Source organism: Acomys minous (assembly GCF_964271855.1).
Source record: "Acomys minous genome assembly, chromosome: 19".
NCBI lineage: Eukaryota > Metazoa > Chordata > Mammalia > Rodentia > Muridae > Acomys > Acomys minous.
The window spans coordinates 49,695,852-49,715,453 of NC_140499.1; the positions used below are offsets into that span (position 1 = coordinate 49,695,852).

The 19,602-nt window shown below is 36.2% G+C and overlaps 1 protein-coding gene across 2 annotated transcripts in view; it reads left to right on the forward strand.

Annotated features, from left to right (window-relative positions):
- Positions 1 to 3,894: 3,894 nt before the first annotated feature.
- FSTL5 (follistatin like 5) overlaps positions 3,895 to 19,602 on the forward strand; it is a 580,413-nt gene continuing 564,705 nt past the window's right edge. For both annotated transcript variants that reach the window (XM_084768539.1, XM_084768540.1), the window contains exon 1: positions 3,895 to 4,328. The gene's annotated coding sequence lies outside the window, so the exon portion shown is untranslated. The remainder of the gene's footprint in view (positions 4,329 to 19,602) is intronic.

Below are 19,602 nucleotides of genomic sequence, written 5' to 3' on the forward strand. Positions count from 1 at the left end.
TTTGGATTAGGTAAAGATGTTTACCAAAAAAATGAGCCAAGTTTATATTCCCTTCACTGATGTGATTATGTATTTTAAAATCTTATTGAAACAATACATACATAGCTAGTGAACTACTTGAACAGTGCATTAGGATATAATACCACTTAAATAAAGAACATAAATTGGCTTGATAGAATAGGTGATAAGAAAGGAGTAGTAGAATAAAACAGAAGAAAGTATAAAATTTCAAATGTCAAATACAAAATATTTTGTATGTTGTACTTAACAATGTGATTGTTGTAAAAAGACCACAACACAAAGGCATAATTTTAGACATTTTTTTCTTAACAATATTAACCAGTAAATATGACATCTATCTTTTGAAAACATGTGTTCTGTTTAATTAGGAGACAGCACCATTATGTAGATGCCACATTGTAGGGGACTCTGAAACATTCATGGTATGCCGTGGTCTCTTGATTTTCTTAATTAAAGACCTTTAAGTTAATTATGGCTATGAGGAGTCTCCTTGCTTTGTTCTATTTTCAGGGAGAAGAACACAGAGTCAGAAGCGCTAGACTTCTGCTTGTCACAGCAAGCACAGTCTTCATTTGCAGCAGATGTCCTGAAAGACTTGTCTTAGCCTTTTTTGTTGTTGTTGTTGTTGTGACAAACACCATGACCAAAAGCAACACAGAGAGGATAGGTTTTATTTCATCTTACAGTTTATTATACTTACAGTCCTTTGCGGAAGGAAGTCAGTATAGAACCACAAAGCAGGAACCTGGAGCCAAAGCACTTTGGCCTTACAGGAACCTGGCTTGTTCCCCATGGCTTGCTCAGCATGCTTTAGTAAACACTCCATGGCTACCTGCCCAGGACTGGCATTTTTCTTAGTGGGGGCTGGGCCCTCTTACATCCTTCAAAAAGAAGATGCATCACAGGCTTATCTGATAGAGACATTTTCTCAACTGCAATTCCCTATTGCCAAATGACCTTAGCTTATTTCAAGTTAAAAAAAAAAGTTTACAAATCAAAACAAAAAAACCTCCAAAACAACAAAATATAACAAAGTAAACAAAACAAAACAAAACATTAGTCAGCCAGGTGGTAGTGGTGCAAGCCTTTAATCCCAGTACTTGGGAGTTTCGAAGCCAGCCTGGTCTACAAAGCAAGTCCATGATAGTATAGTCTACACACAGAAACCCTGTCTCGAAAAACAAACAAAACAAAAGAAAACAAACAAATGAAAAGCCCAAATCCAAATCAAACCAAACTGAACCAACACAACAACAACAACAACAACAAACTAGTCAGAAGCACAAGACAAAAAACCAAAACAAAACAACACAACACCCCATACACATATTACTGTTTTCATTAAAGCATTTAGAAATTTGGTATATTAAATGTGCTAAAATGATTATAATTTTGGAACTTACATACAATATAATAACTATAATTTGAACTGATATGACTCCAGGAATCTAAAGCCATCTGAACCCATAGGCCATTATACATTGAACTTCATCATGGCCACATGTGACAATGAACGATATTAACATACTTACATAATAAGTGACCAGTCAGATGGCCCCATTCTACATTGTCCTGCTTCTCAGAGCCTAGTTGAGTCAATTTCCTCTTCCCCTCTCCGCATCTCCCATCCTACTTATGCTGAAGTCTGTTTTTACAAACATAGTGGACAGATGAGAAATTATCCTGCTCAGTGGAAACTTGATAAGGTTTTGTATTTAAAAAAATTGTAGATGATAAAACGACAATTTCTGATTTTTTATTCTATAGATTAACAAAAAATAACAGATATGTAACAAAACTCAAATCACACAAATATGGAACGTCACAAAAAGTTCAGAATAATTTGAAAGTCACCACATTTCATTAGAACATTAAAAACAAACAAACAAACAAACAAACAAACAAACAACAACAAAATACCCTGAGTACCCCAGTGGAGGCTGCATTCAAGCTTGCAATGCTTTGCTCGGTTTATATATCTCTGTGCCCGTTTACCTCCTATTGCTGTTTGCTTTATCTCTCTCCTTTGCTCTGTTTCGTTCTTTTTAGAGACAATGAGAAAACTATTATCTTTCCCTTTTTTTATTTGGAAGTTTCTCAGTTTTACCCTTTTTTGGTTTTTGAATAATTTTATGATTGCCTCATTTGGATTCATAATCTAAAAGTCTTATTACTGGAGCAAACTGAAAATTGATGCCAATTAAATAATAGCCATAACTTTTCTTGGACTTTTACAAGAATATGTAAGATATCGTATGTATTTCTACAGTAAACTATCAAATCTTCTCTGACAGGATAGCACGAAGGACATCAAAGTAATGTCTGGGTTATTTCTCTTTCCAAAACCAGCCTAAGGGCAGGCTATTCAACTGGCTCTATTGTAATTGTAATTGACAATACCCACCTGCTCCCATGAATTACCTTTCATTTCCTGCCATGGTGTCTGAAACTGTTATTAAAAGTGTACTGGGAACCGAGACAATAAGTGTGTGTGTGTGTGTGTGTGTGTGTGTGTGTGTGTGTGCGCATATGTGTACACATAATAAGCAGTTCAAAATAGCATTTGGCAGTTATATATTAATATAAAATTGGGAGTTGCTGGAGGAGAAGAAAGCATGTAAGAATTATTGTCTTTGTGTGTTAAAGATGTTTTCCCAGGGAACTTAAGTTTATCGTCTAATTGGTGTTGCTGAGAACACAGGAGTGGGTCCAGTGTTAAGTTAGCTTATATTCCTGGAAAACAATGACACACTTGTGCAATCTGGTGGTAAAAAGCACATTAAATCGCATGTATTTTTAAAAATGACGCATATTTTAATGAAAAAGCTTTATGTAATTAAAAAAATTCTTGGGTTCAAGAATTTTATACACTCCTCTCTTTTTGTGCAATTAACATTAGGTGTAGGTGGTTTATATGGAAGGTATATAAATGATTCAGGAGTGTTTACAAGTTGGAGCTCACTGTGAACTTGACCAGATAGGCAGGTCCCTTGCATTGTCAAAGTCCTCTGACAGGCGGATCGTGTACAGGCACAGAACTGCTAAAAACTGTGGCATTGCTTCCAGCCTATTCCATCTTTTGTAGAGCAAGTGGTTTATTGGACATAAATAAATATTACATAAGCTTCTAGATTTGGCCATGGGAGTTGAAACTGAGAACTTTAAAACAAAACATTATTAAAATGATTTTTTAAAAATCCCGAGATCTCTAACTCCTGAAGCCTATCATAAACTAAACAGGGCACAGTCACATGACTTAAAAAAAAAAATCCTGTTTCCAAGTGATGACTAGCATTACGAGCTTTCTAACAGTCTTCCTGCTCTCAGATATTTTTGGTTTCCCGCCCCCCCCCCCAGTCAAGTTTCTGCAGCAGGGGAAAACCCTCCAAAAACCCCCCAGAACGTAGGAGCAGAACTCTGAAGCAGGTTCCTATCCACAACCAAATGAGAAAGAGCAAAGTTTGGTCTGGAAGATCAAAGGGGTTTGATGTATGGGGCGGGGCTGGATGGTTTCGTGGTGTGCAGTTCTTTCCCTCGCCGACCCTACACAGCTGCGTCTCCCTAGCCAGCTGTGCGGTGGTCGCAGCATCCCGGGGAGCCGCGGTCCCAGTGAAGGCGAAGACGGAGGCGCAGACACAGCCTCAGCCTTAGTTTCCGCCTGACTTGTAGAACCGAGCATAAAGTCTGACAATGCCTTTGCTGATTTTAAGCCTGGATCTGGTCCTCTGGATTGCCAAGGCTGAACCCGTGCGAAGCTCAGTCAAAGGGGCCGTCCCTCGCCTCCTGGAGAGTTGATATGCAAAACAGTTACGTCAGATGTGGGGGGCGGGGCACACCGGGGTTGACTGGCAGCCTGCCTCTTGCCAAGGGAGGAGGAGGCGCGAGAATCAGCCTGGTTCAGTGACTGAGACAAACTGGACGTGAGCGGAGCTGGTGCTGTCCACAGTGTGTCGGTGCTGAACCCGGGGTGTAAACCGATCGCTTGCTTGGGCACCTAGAGGCAACGCCCACTGGAACCCTCTGTGGCCGGTGGGACCCCCTTCACCAGCAGGACCCAATTTAACTTGACAAAGGAGTGCGACTCGGACGTGGGAGAGACTCCTATGTTTGCAATCTGGGCGCCCACTCAGGCGTGACTTTGGAGATTTCTGTAGTTTTTCACTCAAAGTATTTTGATTTTTTTTTCCAACCTAGGAAGAGCCGACCTTTTCATCATTATTATTTTTCTTCTTCTTTTTAAAACTGTGACTCATTTTTTCACGCCATTTAGGACTCTTTTTGGGGGACTTTTTTTGACTTAAAATAAGGTAAGAATAGAATGTTGTTATAAATGATTGCAAGCGGGTGAGAAATACAGATAGCCATACGAAAATTTAAAATTAAGTTATGTTTATTTCTAGAATTTGAGACAGGACATTGACAAAAACTGTAAAAAATTTTAATAATTTCATACAAGATGATCTTCTAATAATACTGATGACAGTGATTATTAAAGTGCTAGGGAAGTTTAGAGCTGTTTGTTTTTGTGAAGTTAATTTCCTAATACACCTCTCTTTCTCAATATAAATATTTTATATGAACATTTCTAGTATGGCTTGGCTTAGTAAAGGTTCAATATCAAGCCCCCAAATATGTGTGTGGATGTCGTAAAATCCTCCAAGTTCTTTAACATAAATTTAATTTAAAAACATATTTAAGTGCTCTACTATCTGGTTGATAAATAATATGTCCCTTATCCAGAGTATGAAGCACAAAGTGCTGAGCTTGTTAACATATTTTGGAGGGGAGACGGGAGGGATAGGAATATTTCTGCCAGGCTGGCTTCATTTACATATGTTGTTGTGCTATGGATGCAAATACAACTCCTGAAACTCAGTCTGTGAGAATTTCACACCCAAGGTCGTGTGAATTTCCAAGTTGGGGGCTGTTTGTTCTGCTATACTGACTAGTGGATGTCATCCCTCCCCACCCCCCTCAGGTCAGAGGTGAATGCAAATGAGATTTACTGATTTAATAATATAGTATTAACTTACATTATAGTCTTGACCGCCCTGGTGATTGAATGGAGCAGGTAAACTTGGGTTGAGAAGATGTCTTGCTGTTTCATCAATTTTTAACCTCTTGCATGCTTAACAGAGGACAATTTTCTACTTAAGAGATCTGTAGCTATGTTCCTTTTGTCGTTTTTTTTTTCCCAGTGTGATCCGAATGTGTTTTGAAAGGAGAACTCGGTGTGGATAAGCACCGAGTAAGACAGCTCACACTGAGCAACTACTAAATGGTGGAAGTTACTTGGTGTCCCCATAGATCTTGCTGTTGTTCATGCATGTACTAAATAAATGAGATTTGTCTTAGACATGGTGTTGTGATTCTCCATTTATGCTATTCGGTGACATTAGATGAAAGAGAAATAATGCCAGCTTTTTTTTTTCCTTTTTTAAATTTCAGGGATAGAGTTCAGGTTGCAAGTAGATGTGTTGTGTTAACTGGAACAGCAAAGCTGGAATAGCTGCTTCATGCTTAACTGTTTGAACTCACCAAGGGTTTGTACGCTGTGCACAACAGCAGGGGGTAGCAAGTTAAGTTCATCTACTCTGGATTTCAAAATGTCTTAGGCATTTGCACTATAGCCACGTTAGTGTTACTGGGATGAAGTTTTGGTGCATATGATTTTAAGTCATTCATCTGAGTAGAGATTTTTCATTTTATTTACGTCACAGCTTCTAGGAAAGGGGATTGCTACAAGAAATATACTGCTGCAGATTCTCCTGAGCAAAAGTAAATCCTCTTAAGTTGTTCCCTGTTTCCATCTTAACAAATTTTTTATGAGGATTCATGTTAGTCATTTGATCTTGTGTTTGAATATTCATAAGTAATTACAATTTTGAACAAGTAGACACGTAAGTCCGCATCATCTGCAGCATACCATTAATAAGACATATGAAATAGCCAGGAAGTTTTGATGAATATGACTTTGTTTTATATAATGTTTTTCATTACTATTCTTTGTAAAGTTTTCTTTTAAAAACTAGTCATAGTGAAATAAGTATTTCACTTTGGAATTTCAAGCAGAATGGTGATTGCTTTCACATTTATTATTCTTGAGACATTCATGCATACTTTAATTCTACAGCTTGCTTGAAAGGCAGTCACACATGAACCTTACATTTATTTTGAATGTTTTTGAGACACCATTGGATTCTGTTTACAGAAAGTTTTCTGTCCTAATTCAGAAATAAACAATCATGAATATCCAGTGTCCTTACAGATGAAGTTACTATATCTCAATATAATGTTTAAATGCAAGTTAAAATATGTTAGAGGAAATTGCAACATTCTAGGTCACCGATAAGTTAATTCAGTGCTACAAATCAGTGCAACACCTGATTTTATACGTCTTTAGCTTTTATGTCTTAGGTATGAGGTAAGATAATTGGGTTTCCACAGTGTGCCCAAAGTTTGTACTTAAAAGATCTTATTTCAATGGAGAATAAAATACGTAGCATAAAGTAATACAATTTCCAGGCTTAAAGACACTGAGAAGACAGTTAAGTGTGTTAATTCATTAATTACTCTTCCTGAAAAACAATTGTACAATGAATTTTTATTTATTCAAGACAATATAGAAACAACATTTAAAACCAAAACATTAGTTTTATTATTAAACTAATGTCATTACAGAAACTATGCAAGTGCAAAACAATTTACTTTAAAGTGATGACCTTTGGCAGGTGTGTAAATTATTGTTTTATCTTAAAATTAAAAATTAAATAATAAGCAACTTGCTAGATGGATTTATTTTATTTTTATACATACATGACAGACTCATGGGTTTTTGGAGATAGAACACAAGGATTATGTTCACTAAAAACTTATATGTGCTGCTAGTCCTTTATATTTCACCAAATACTAATGCTAGCACATATGATAATATAAAGCTCAAAAATTTGTTGTGAACTAATAGGCCAGGAACAATACTTTCTATAGTTATTGTCAATTTACCAGCCAGGTGGCTAATTATTCCTTCCAAACAATCTTAATCACTCTCTGACTCAGGGCCACCAATATCCTTTGGGTATAGTTTCCTTAAGGTGAGATAGAGGGTCCCTTGTGGGAAAATGCCAGTGTTCCAATTTAACCAGTATACATAACCATGTAATTGATCCCTTTGTGCTTTAAATCATCTTTGTACTTACCAATTAATGTTGTTATAAGGGTTGGAATAGTGTTTTGATAAACCCAGGTTTCCTGTGAGTCTTACCATGAGTGCTTTGAAAGAGAAAGAACTAAACAATGTCATTGGGGGTTACTTTAATGAGAGTCAGTGTGTGTGTGTATGTAGGTGTGTGTGTGTGTGTGTGTGTGTGTGTGTGTTTGTGTGTGTTTGCATCTTTGCTAGACTACAACAAATATTAAAAAAAGATGATCTGAAAGATGTGAGTCCAAGACATGCTACTTAATACAGAAGAAATGAAGCTAGTGGTTGTTAATTAAACATATACTTATGATTGGCAAAATGTGTCTTCTAATATCTGTCATTTTAAAAACTTAGACTGGTAAAGAGACTTAATACCCTATGAGCATATACAGAGGGAGGAAGTCTCCCTCAGTCACAGTCATAGGGGAGGGGAGTAAGGGGAAAATGGGAGGGAGGAAGGAATAGGAGGATACAAGGGATGGGATAACTCATTGATTTATGAGTAAATCAATAAAATTTAAAAAAAATAAAATTTAGACTGGTGTACTTGAGGACACATTAGTTTTAGTAGGGAGGTTTTTCACTGATTTGCCTTTGGACGAAAGTGTTTTTCAGAAGCTCGTAGTGTAAATAACAATAGAAAATTAAATACTGCAGAAATAAGAAATTCTTATTTACAGTGTACACTTATGTACAGTGAATAAATTATACACAAAATCTAAGAAAATAAACCTCTGATAAATAATTTGAACGTTATTGCATATAAAAGAAACAGTTATAAAAATAAATAGATTTCTTTATATCTTCTGCTAATAAGTCATGTATTTCTAAAAATTGGTCTGAATATTGCAAAATATGAAGCATTTTTACTTCTTATGTAAAATTGTCTCATATATTATTTGGGGAAGAAACCAAACTTAACTTTGAATTTTCTTTAAAACTAAGTAATTAATATTAGGTAAAAGGAGCTTTTGATTCCACACTCTGTAAATCTATAAGTAAAGCAGTTGCTTAGTGAGTTTATTTGCATGACAATACAAATACAAGAGATTATTATTCTACCACATTACTGTCTCATAGCACTGCCAACAATTTTTTAAACATAACGTAACAGACTTAGAAATGCTCTATCAGTGAGTTTTATTCCAATGTTCTCCTTATAATTGACAATTAAGGGAAATATACTACACAGATGTACGTTTCCTGCTAAGTAGCACCAAAGTAGCAATTAAATTATACACACAGTAGCAATTAAAAAATATCCACAAACCACATTCCTCATAGATGATAAAATGAAAATATTTTACCTTTCCTTTCAGAGCTGGATCATTTCCAACACTTTAGCTATTGTTTTAAAAACTAGAAAGCCCTTTCTCAGTCTGTAAAATCCTATGCTTTTTTTTTTTATGTACATGAAAGAACTATGCCTCATGTTCTGTGATCACATGCATTAATTATCTGAAATATGTATTCTTATGTCACAAGCCAGAATCAGGTAGGCCCTGAACTATCTCATTGAGGACTGAGGAGATCAGCCCTCTGTGTTTCTAAGGCAAAGTCTCAGAGATGCTAACAGTAGTTTCATTTGCTGTAGTCCACCATGGACTACCTGTTGATATTTGAACCTGCATTTTGGGAAGCAGAATTTACTTATCTCTCTCTGATAAGAAACACACACACACACACACACACACACACACACACACACACACACACACACACACACACGAAACCATCCAGATTTTTAATAGACATACTCTTGTCTATTTTTTCTTTTTTTTCTTTTTCTTTCTTTCTTTTTCCCAAGAGAGGTTTTCTCTGTGTAGCCTTGGCTGTCCTGGACTCACTTTGTAGACTAGGCTGGCCTCAAACTCACTGCGATCCACCTGCCTCTGTCTCCTGAGTGCTGGGACTAAAGGCGTGTGCCACCACACTCGGCTTCTTAGGTCATTTTCCTTCCTCTTGTCCTTTAACATTTATATAATCTTGTGAAGGTTGGGACTATTGTCACTTTATATGTAAGACCAAGAAACTCATATCAAACATTTTCATAAATTTTTTCTGATAAAAAGTTAAAGAATTACTGTCTATAAAAGAAATACTTATAGAAGAGAGAGGGGTTTAATTCCCCCTGTATTATCTGGTAGTGAGCCATATCGACCTACATATATATCTACATACATACATATATATTTTTTGTTCCTTGCATATGATTACTTTTATGCGCAGATATGGTAAATTTTGGAGGAATCAGTAGTTTTACCCTGAGCTAGGATCTGCAAAACAACCAGGTTCCTCTGGCCACGGCACGTGTCGAGCTATCTGCTGTGGTCACTTGTTGAGCTGGTATGTATTTGTCTTCGTTTTACACTCTTTGTTAAAGTGAATACCTCTTATTATTTTCCTAAGATATATCTTTACATGTTATATTATATTGGAATTATCATAAAGATTACTGTTGAATATGCACACCTTTAAGTGCATGGTTCCAAAGGTCTGGCAGAAAATTTCCTCAATACTTAATGTTATTAAGGATGCTGCATTATCTGAGCTCATACTTTAAGGAGTTTTAAAGTATTAGTGGTAGCAAATGCTTTTTATCTTGACTCTCTCTAACAGAAGAAGAAACTGCAGTGTACAGCAATTAGTTTCTTAAGAATTCATCATTTTTTTTCCTAACTAGGTAATGAAATTCAAGTACAAATTCAGCAGCAAGTTCAGCCCACTTAAACAATCTGTATTTGTAGGCTGTTATTAATTTTTAAACTTTCAGGTCAATAAGTTGCCCTTTTTTTTAAAAGAGTGTGCAAGACCAAATGAAATAATCAAAACAAATGTTGCAATCTGGAATCATGATTTCAAAAGGTCTTTGGTGTATGCTGGTTAGAATCATACTCTGTTGATCCAGTTCTGTATGAGGTAAAGGTGAGCACTGACCACTAGCTGGGGCTCTTTGTTTTCAGACAGTCAGAGGCTCAGGTGAAGAAAGAAACTTGTGCTGGTGCCAACTACAGGTTAGCTCCCAGATGAATCACGGACTTGCATCATACTCCCAAGTGCAGCCTCATTATGCAAGCTTATGCTTGTCTTAACAAATGGATCCCAAAGGAGATTAAAAAAAAAAAAGGTTGGAAGGTTGTTTTGTGGAGACATGGAGAAAGTACAAAGTAAAAATGTAATAGGAATGTTTTTCTTTTCTATTTTTTTTTTTTTTTGGTGTAATATACAATGTTTCTCTCCTGAAATTGAACCTACTACAAAATATCAATAATCTTGGAAGTTTTACCCCATTGGATCTATATTCATTTGGGTCAATCTTCTGTCTCCTCTGTACAATCATACCAAAAGCACTTACTTTCTTTCCTTTTTTTAAAGATGTATTTATGCTTTATGTATACAGTGCTCTGCTTGCATGTACACCTGCACGCCAGAAGAGGGCATTAGATCACATTATAGATAGTTGTGAGCCACCATGTGCTTGCTGGGAATTGAACTCAGGACCTATGGTAGAGAAGTCAGTGCTCTTAACCTCTGAGCCATCTTCAGCTCCCCAAAGCACTTTCAATCTAGAGTAAAATCATTATCTTTTCATGGATACTTTGAAAATCCATAGCTCTTACCGAGATGGTTACAGAGTAAATTGCTTGCCAGGCAATATAAAGACTGGAGTTCATATCCCAGCGCCTAAGAAAAGTTGAGTGTGGCAGTGCATACCTACAATAGCAGCATTGCAGGCTCACTGAAAGACCTAAGATCCAAAAAATAATGTGCAGAGAAATTGAGCAAAATGCTTGATATTATCCTGCGGCTTCTACATACATGTATATGCATGCATACATATACAATTAGATGCACACATATATAGATATGTAAACACACACAATATATTAACTACCCAAAATGATGGCTTATTTATATCAATTAATACTCAGTGTAGTTTGTTCTATTTATTACTGCTACATTTTGTCCATTCAAAAGTATAAAAAATTTGTAAAGTGTTTTATATATATAAGACTACAAAATTGTGTTGATAGATTTGGTTTTCAGATTTTTATTTTTCTTATCTTATAATAATAATAATAATAATAATAATAATAATAAATAACAATAATAATAATAATTATTATTATTATTTTGTGTTTTTGAGGCAGGGTTTCTCTGTGTAGTCTTGACTGTCCTAGAACTAGCTCTGTAGACCATGCTGGCCACAAACTCACAGAGATCTGTCTGCCTCTGCCTCCCAAGTGCTGGGCATTTTCTTTTTCTTTTCTTTAATTGCTAACTGAAAATAGCACAAAACATGTGTCATTAACAATGTATTCTTTGCCATGTAAATTGGAATACATATTAAGTTAACAGATAATATAAACATGAAGCAGAAGGCAAATGACACCTTATGTTTGTTAGTTAAGAAAGGCAGAATAAATGTATTTCATATTTACTCTGAAAAATTTACATGCCAAAAGATGTCATTTAAAGTATATCAGATATATGATATTTTCTTTATTATTAAGTTTTAGATTTGCAAATAATTTGACTATTGCTTTTGCAAAAAGGCATGTTAAAATAACATTGCTCTTACACATTTTGAAATTTACTTACAATGTAAGGAATTTTACCTTGATTCAAGGTAACAGAGATTAGCTAGTATATAATTCAATTTTAAATGTTTACATAAATGATATTTTTTTAAAAGACATCATTACAGTGTATTGTAGTTACAGTGTAACTAACTCAATGAACATATTACACACCAACTACTTGGCAGGCACTTTCTTAGGTGCTATTACTGAGTATGAATGACAGAGGCAGAGGACTTGGTCTGATGATTCTTTGAAAGACAGGCTATGCAGGCGTGGTGGTGCATGCCGTTAATCCCAGCACTCGAGAGGCAGAGGCAGGTGGATTGCTGTGAGTTCGAGGCCAGCCTGGTCTACAAAGTGAGTCTAGGACAGCCAAAGCTACACAGAGAAACCCTGTCTTGAAAAACCAAAAACTAATAAACAAATGAAGGACAGGCTATAAGAGGGAGGGAGGGTGGGAACGGAAAAATAAGGGCAAAGGGATAACAATGTGAATGTAATGTGAATAAATTATAATAAATAAAAAATTAAAAACTCAGGCTATAAGCAAATCAATAAATGCCAAGTATAATTCTACCATGTGCATAATTGCTATGATAAAACTCAAACAAGGGACAGATTGCTAAAAGAAAAGGGTACAACCTATATGAGGAGTTATCTTATATATAATTTAGTATCATTTCCAGGTATCCATTAAATAACTCCTGTTCAAAGTTAACAACACTCCGATTGATTGATTGATTGATTGATTGATGGAGATGGAATTCAGGTACCCTATGTGCTAATCATGTGCCTCTCACTGATTTATACCCTTAGCACTTATGTTTTATATTTTTTTAAAATATATTACTTTATTTAATAAAGTTTGATACCAAAAGAATTAACATTAATACACTTTAAAGACTTGAGATTTTAGTTATCAGGAAATCAAATTTTCATTTTAAATTAATAGTAAATTAAGTTTAAGCTGGGAGAATGTTGTATACTGGACACCTTCTTATAGAAAAGAACATCACAGTCAGAAATCTTGATTTATATGGTACCATAAAGTCTTTTAGAATGAACATCATTTTTAAAAATAGTACACACTGTTAAGTCTTATATTATTGAAAAATTTGTGAAGGCTCATGGCAAACTATTCTTTTTATTTGGCAACCTGGACCAGCTGCTTGTTCTTCAATGACAGGTCCTGATGGGAGGGGCCAGGGATGAGAAAGAAAGAGAAGATAAGCTGAGGTCAGGAGGTCTTATATAACACTTTACTTATGCCAAGAAAGTTTATGAAGCACACCTTCTACATGCTGTATCGGGGTGAAAATGGCCAAGGCCAGTAATAGGAATTTGTGAGATGGATAATGTTGGCTATCACATGAGTACACACACACACACCATATACACACAGACACATGTATAGATATATGTGTAGATATGTATATATCTATAAATTTTCTATCATCTATCTGTGTCTGTCTATCTATATTATCTATCTATCTATCTATCTATCTATCTATCTATCTATCTACCTATCTATCTATCTTCATCATCATCATCATCATCATCATCATCATCATCATCATCTATATGTATATATTTAGTAAAGCCTACCTTTGGTTGTGTCAGAGTCCATTTATATAGAATATTAACTAATGTGATAATGTCATTGTCCCATGGCCTAGGGGGTCAAATGAAGTAAGAAGGCAAAGAAGCTTGCCAGTCCTGTGTGGGCCCTGTCTCTGTCATCTTAGTAGTGTCTATGGTGTGATCTGTGTTCTTGCGTCCATTTCCTTTCCTGTGTACCGAATCCTCAGAAACTGTTAGCCAACATTAAAATCTCCTTCTTTGTATCGTATATTTATCATGATGATTGGAAACCTCACTAATCCAAAACCCTGATCCTAGAGAAGTGGTGTCCTGGCTGTGACTAAATCTGACCCTGTGGATCCTAGGCTTTTGATCAAGATACAGCGTTTACTGAAGATTCTGGGAAGGAGTTTAGAGACTAAGACTTCGAAAGAAATAATGACAATAAAGTCGTGCTCATGGCGTTTTCAGAAGGAATAAGAACTTATTGAGACTTATATTCTTAAAAGGAATCTGTCTCCATTTTATTCATGTCCATAGACTTTGTTTCAGTGTGATTTTAAGGTAACAGACTAGTTAATATGGTGTGATATCCAGGCTTTAGCTTAGGTGTTTCTGGATGCTTTCAGATTGCTCCACAGTGGAAATCAGGGTCAGAAGTCAGGGAAGACTTGATGTATATACCTTTACAAAATGCACAGTTTTTTTTTCTGTTCCTTGGCAAGTTAGAAGAGTCAGTGTAAAGCTGGGGAAGAGGAAGGCATGGTTTCTAAGGGAAACACAAGAGACCAAGTTCTTTGCACTGGGGCAGTAGATAAGAATCCTTGAGCATGTCTTAGAAACTGGCTAGGCATCATCCTTTGCATGATCAAGAATGTGAAAGAATAAGTCCTTTGAAACTTTCTTGAGAGTGTTTCCTGCACATGAGCCTACCTGGAAGATTGCTTCCCCGGGATTCACGTGCAGTTCTCAGGTTCTTAGGCTCTTAGAAAGGAAACCCACGTCTCAAAAAACCAAAAAAAAAAAAAAAAAAAAAAAAAAAAAAAAAAAAAAAAGAAAGGAAACCCACATCTGCAGGTGGAGCTGGTCCAGAAGTCAGGCTATGTAAACCACAAGAAGCAAAGCCACGGAGCCAGAGCTGCCCAGACCATTTGGAGCTTACATCACGATACAATGCGTCACTGATGTTTGCCATGGAGATACAAAATTTGGTATTTTCCTCTGCTGGATGTAAGCCTTGGTTTGGTCCAGTTATCCCTGGTCATCCTCTTAAGTCTCCCGTTTGTAAGGGATGTTTACTCTCTGTGCCACTGTAACTTATAAATATGGACAGTTTCCCCTGTCTCAGAAGAGCCTTTAGACTTCTATCTTGGAACAATATTGAAACGCTAAAAACTCTTACGGGGATTACTGTATTCATACTGCAATATGAAATGACCATTATTAGCCTTTGTGGGGAGCAGTGGAGGAAAGAACAAATATTAAGATTTAAATTTCACTTAGATTTAAATGAAATGCTACCCATAGGCTCACTCATTGACTGTTTCCTTTTTGGTGGTGTTATTTCAAAGGGGTTGGAAATGTCACAAAGTGGAACCTAGCTACAGCATGTAGGTGACTGGAACTATCCATGGGACGGTATTTTTCCTTATTCTCTCTCTCAGTTGTATCTACACTCTGGCCCAATGAAGTAAGTAGTTGCAGCTGTCTGCTCCCCACAGCCACGGTATTCTGACACACCCTGAGGCAGGAATGAATGGACCAAGGCTCTGTGGACTGCAATTGAAACACTGAGGCCGAAGAAGTCCTTCCTCTCATGCCTGGCTTTTCTCAGATACTCCATCCCAGTCCCAGTGAAATTCTATAGCTTTAAGTAAACATCTGAAAATATTTTTCTTTTGTTCTTCCTGAATTACATGGTGAACTTCTTCAGAATTTTATGTTTTAATGGAATAGCTACATATTCTAAAACTGATGTTCCGTCAACCCCAATGTTTATTTCAAATGACCTAGTATTCCAGACAGACTGGCATTATGAGACAGACAGAGATGCCTAGAATGCTTGGGATTTGTGCATAGGCCTGAGAACCAGTGTTTATGTTAAAGTCACTGTGCAATCCTGTTCCTGGAAAGCAGTACACCATGGAACCATGTAAAAACAATAGGAAATAATGTTAAAATTTAAAAATCTATAACTTTACAAAATAAACATCACAATTAAATGCACATTTTTTCTATTTCTTGGCAAGGTACCAAAAGTTAGTGCCTCTGCAAAATTCAAAGCTTGAGAGAACTACCACAAATTGTGCCTAAGTTTTGCCTGAATTATTTCCTTTGGTGAGCGTTCTCCTAATACTATAATTCCTTAAGCTTAAAACCTCTAATGAAAAAGAGAAAACAAAATTCTAGAAACTTTTTAAAAAAACTTTAAGTATATGATTTTACATTTCACAAAAACAGTTGGTAATAAACACTTTCTGAAACCATTAATTTTCTTTTGACAAGTGCCCTGTTTCTTTGTTTCCTGAGGCTGGAAGAAGGTGAAAGGCTCATTGTCTGCACATGAATAGCACAAAGCAGCTGATGAAATCTGGAGACAACTGTGTGCCAGCTGTGAGAACTGCTCTCAGGGGCTAACACTCTCCTGGCCGTCCGTTAATTATATATGTTTTGTTGAATGACTGCCTCTAAATCAGCAGAAAGAACTGAGAAAGTTATTAAGGGTATTTTGTTACGAGCTTTATGGTTCCACTGTGTTTTTCTTCAAAAATAGTCTTCAGATATAGGAAAAAGGATGCTTTCAAATGCAAAATAATCCTTATGGGTTTAGGAAACCCACCACCATTTAAACGCCCTCAGGAGCTTTCGCATTTCTTTTGGACTAGCTGTACCCTGTTTGCTGTCACCTGTGCATAGGCTTCAGGTACTTAAAATATTCCAAACTCTGTGCGATACTAGCCATTTATTGTCCTATTTTATAGCTCTTCCCACTGGATTATTGTTTTAAAAATGCCTAAATTCAGCCAGCCATGGTGGTACATGCCTTTAATCCCAGTACTTGCGAGGCAGAGGCAGATGGATTGCTGTGAGTTAGAGGCCAGCCTGGTCTACAAAGCGAGTCCAGGACAGCCAAGGTTATATAGAGAAACCCTGTCTCCAAAAACCAAAAACCAAAAAAAAAAAAAAAAAAAAAAAAAAAAAAGAAAAGAAAAGAAAAAGAAAAAAAAAGAAGCCTAAATTCAAGAGAATTAGAAGAAATAGCAACAGATTAAATTAAATTTTGTGATGGCCAGTAGAAGATCGAAGGCTTGCTTCTCAAATTGTGTTACTTAGCTCAAATAATTTGAAGGTAAATACTAATTACTGTTTGACATAAAGCTAACCATATAAATCCTTTGAGAGTGTTAAACATATCTGATTCATTCAATACCCGCGAACTTCAAGGCAGCAAATATCTCAGGTTCTGCTTTATTGAGAATTTACTTCATGTTTTAAAAAGTCTCTTCTAAAATATAAAACATTTTCAACTTAATGATGTCTTTTAATTTTAACATTTATTTCTATCAGAAACGAATACTTTCTCAGAGTTCAGTTGAAAATGTACCGTGCCGCCGCACCATTAGCTACAATATAGCATGATTCATGGAAAAGAAATGGAGCATATACATATGCAATAGTTTCTTTTTGTTTGTTCTAGAAAGGGTCTAACTATGATGCACAGACTGTCCTGTGCCTCATAACCTTCCTTCTGCAGACTCCTCATTCCTGAGGCTACAGGAGTGTGTCACAGAATACTTCCTAGTTCTACTTTATTTATATAATTTCACTGTGATGGTATCATTGACTGTTTATTTAGCATCTAATTAATTTTATTTTGGCATGCTACTTTTAAGCTAAATTGATGTTGTCTATATGACACCAACATGTGTCATATAGTGAGTTACTGGGTTAATATCCCGTGGTCAGTTTTAAGTGCTGAGAAAAGTTCCTTGCTGCACTATTCCTGTGACCACCTCACACATGCCGCCTTGATGTTAGAGCGTTATTTGACCACAGTCTCTGGTTGCGATTTCATTGATATCAAAAACAAACTTCTGGACTTTTACCTATGTCTGCTTATTAGTAAATGTGGTATTTTGGTAATTTTCTTAGAAGTTGAAACACATTTTTGTATGTTTCCTGACCATTTCTTGGTCAATTCAAGAGAAACAGAGCTGCATGTAGAGACTGTGTGAAAGTGAACTATAAAACCCTCACAGTGTGAGTCAGCCATCCATTGTACGTGAAATACACGAGAGCCGTAGACTACCTCACCAAGACCTAGGAAGTTTAGGGAATACAGGTGGAGCCCAGGACACCAGGAAAGGGTAAGGGCCATAACTGCCACAGACAGGAAGTACACAGGAACACGACGGCTCTAAAGGCTTCAGGGCCTTTTGTGTTTGTATATCTAGGAATCTAAAATTTCAGCTTGAAATTGCACATGTAAGAGGAATTTTCTCTTTTAGTATATAACGCTTTTATTAAAAAAATTACCTTGCTCAGTCTGTGTTTATAGAAAGCACTTGGGTTTCTCAAGGACACAGGCATTTCTTGAAAGTAACGTATATATGTACACACACACACACACACACACACACACACACACATATAATTAGTTTAAATAAAATACATTATTCTGATGTGTTTCTGGCTATCAAATATTGTATGACTACAAAGCACCAAAGTATTAGCCAAAAAACAAGGATCTTTGTTACTCTTTTAAGTGTCCTTTTTGAAAAAATCTTCCACAATTTTCTTATTGGCATGTAAGTGTGTGTGTGTCTTGGGTCTATGTGAGAGTGTGATCCATAGCCAGTATGTGGTCAGAGTGATCATTATTTCTGTATGATATTTCTTAGTTAATTAATTGTTAAAATATATTTTTGAGATTATAGTGTAATTATATCAGTTTCTTCCTCCCTTTCCCTCCCTCCCCCTCCCTCCAATCTCTTTTATGTACTCAGGCCTGCTTTCTTTCAAATTTGTGGCCTTTTTTTCTTTTAATTTTTATTGTTGTTGTTGTTGTTGTGTGTGTCTGTTCCTATTAGTACAACCAGCTAGGTCTGTATAAAGTTTCTTTTTTTGTATATAGTTTCAGGGCTGATCATTCAGTATTGACTAACCAATTGGTATGCTCTTCTCTGAAAAAAATATTTTTTTTCTGCTGTGCAAATTTCTTAGTTACCTGTAAGTGTCTAATGTTGAGTCCTGATGGGCTTTCCCCTTGCACATTAGCATATCTACTGATGTTATTCTTATTTAGGTCATGTTTAGACAGCCACATCCGCACTCCTCATCAAGGAGTGACTCTCTTTGCAACAAAGAGTGACCATTATAGAAAACCACAACGCTAGAGTTGTGGAACCCATTCCCACCTGGCACATTTACAATACAACTACTGCATCTAAGGCTCAGAGATCCTTGCAGACCAGGCAGTGGAAAGATTGTAAGAGCCAGAGGTGAAGGAAGTTTGCACTGAGATTGTGTCTCCTAGAAAAGACAGAGAAGCCACACCTATTTCTACCTCTTTTAAAGAAAACATCTGTTTAGCTCTACCTACATGAGTGTGCCTCGTGTCAGTGGGAGTCAGTACGGAGTGTTATAGACATGGCCTCATATGTGTTTGTGGGCTGTCATGTAGATTTTGGGAATACACATGGGTCCTCAGCAAGAGCAGGAAGCACTCTTTACCATTCAGCCATCTCTCTAGCCCTACATTGCTGTTTCTTAAACACTTTTCATTTCTTTGCTTTGCTTCTTTTTAAAATGAAACACTAAATTATTGTGAACCCTACTGAATCTATGCAACTTTATTATGCATGTCTTATCACTAAATGAATAAAATATTGGAACTTCTACTTTTGGCATCCTGCAAATATTTTATCTTAAAGACAGATGTTAAAGAGAACATGATATTAATTAGTCTTTCATATTAATACCAGAACGTAGCATCTCTACAGATTTCAAAATTTATCTTGTTTATATAGACTTGCATGTGCACATACGTAGATTGATTTAGTGTGCAATATAGATGACACAAATGTGGAGGAAAATTGACTGAATCTACATAGAATTCAACTTTCACAATTTCTTCTTATTATATAACTCATTAATGAGATAAGTATTCATTTTACTTCATGTGGGATTAGAGTTAACAATATATGGATCTTGCTTTAA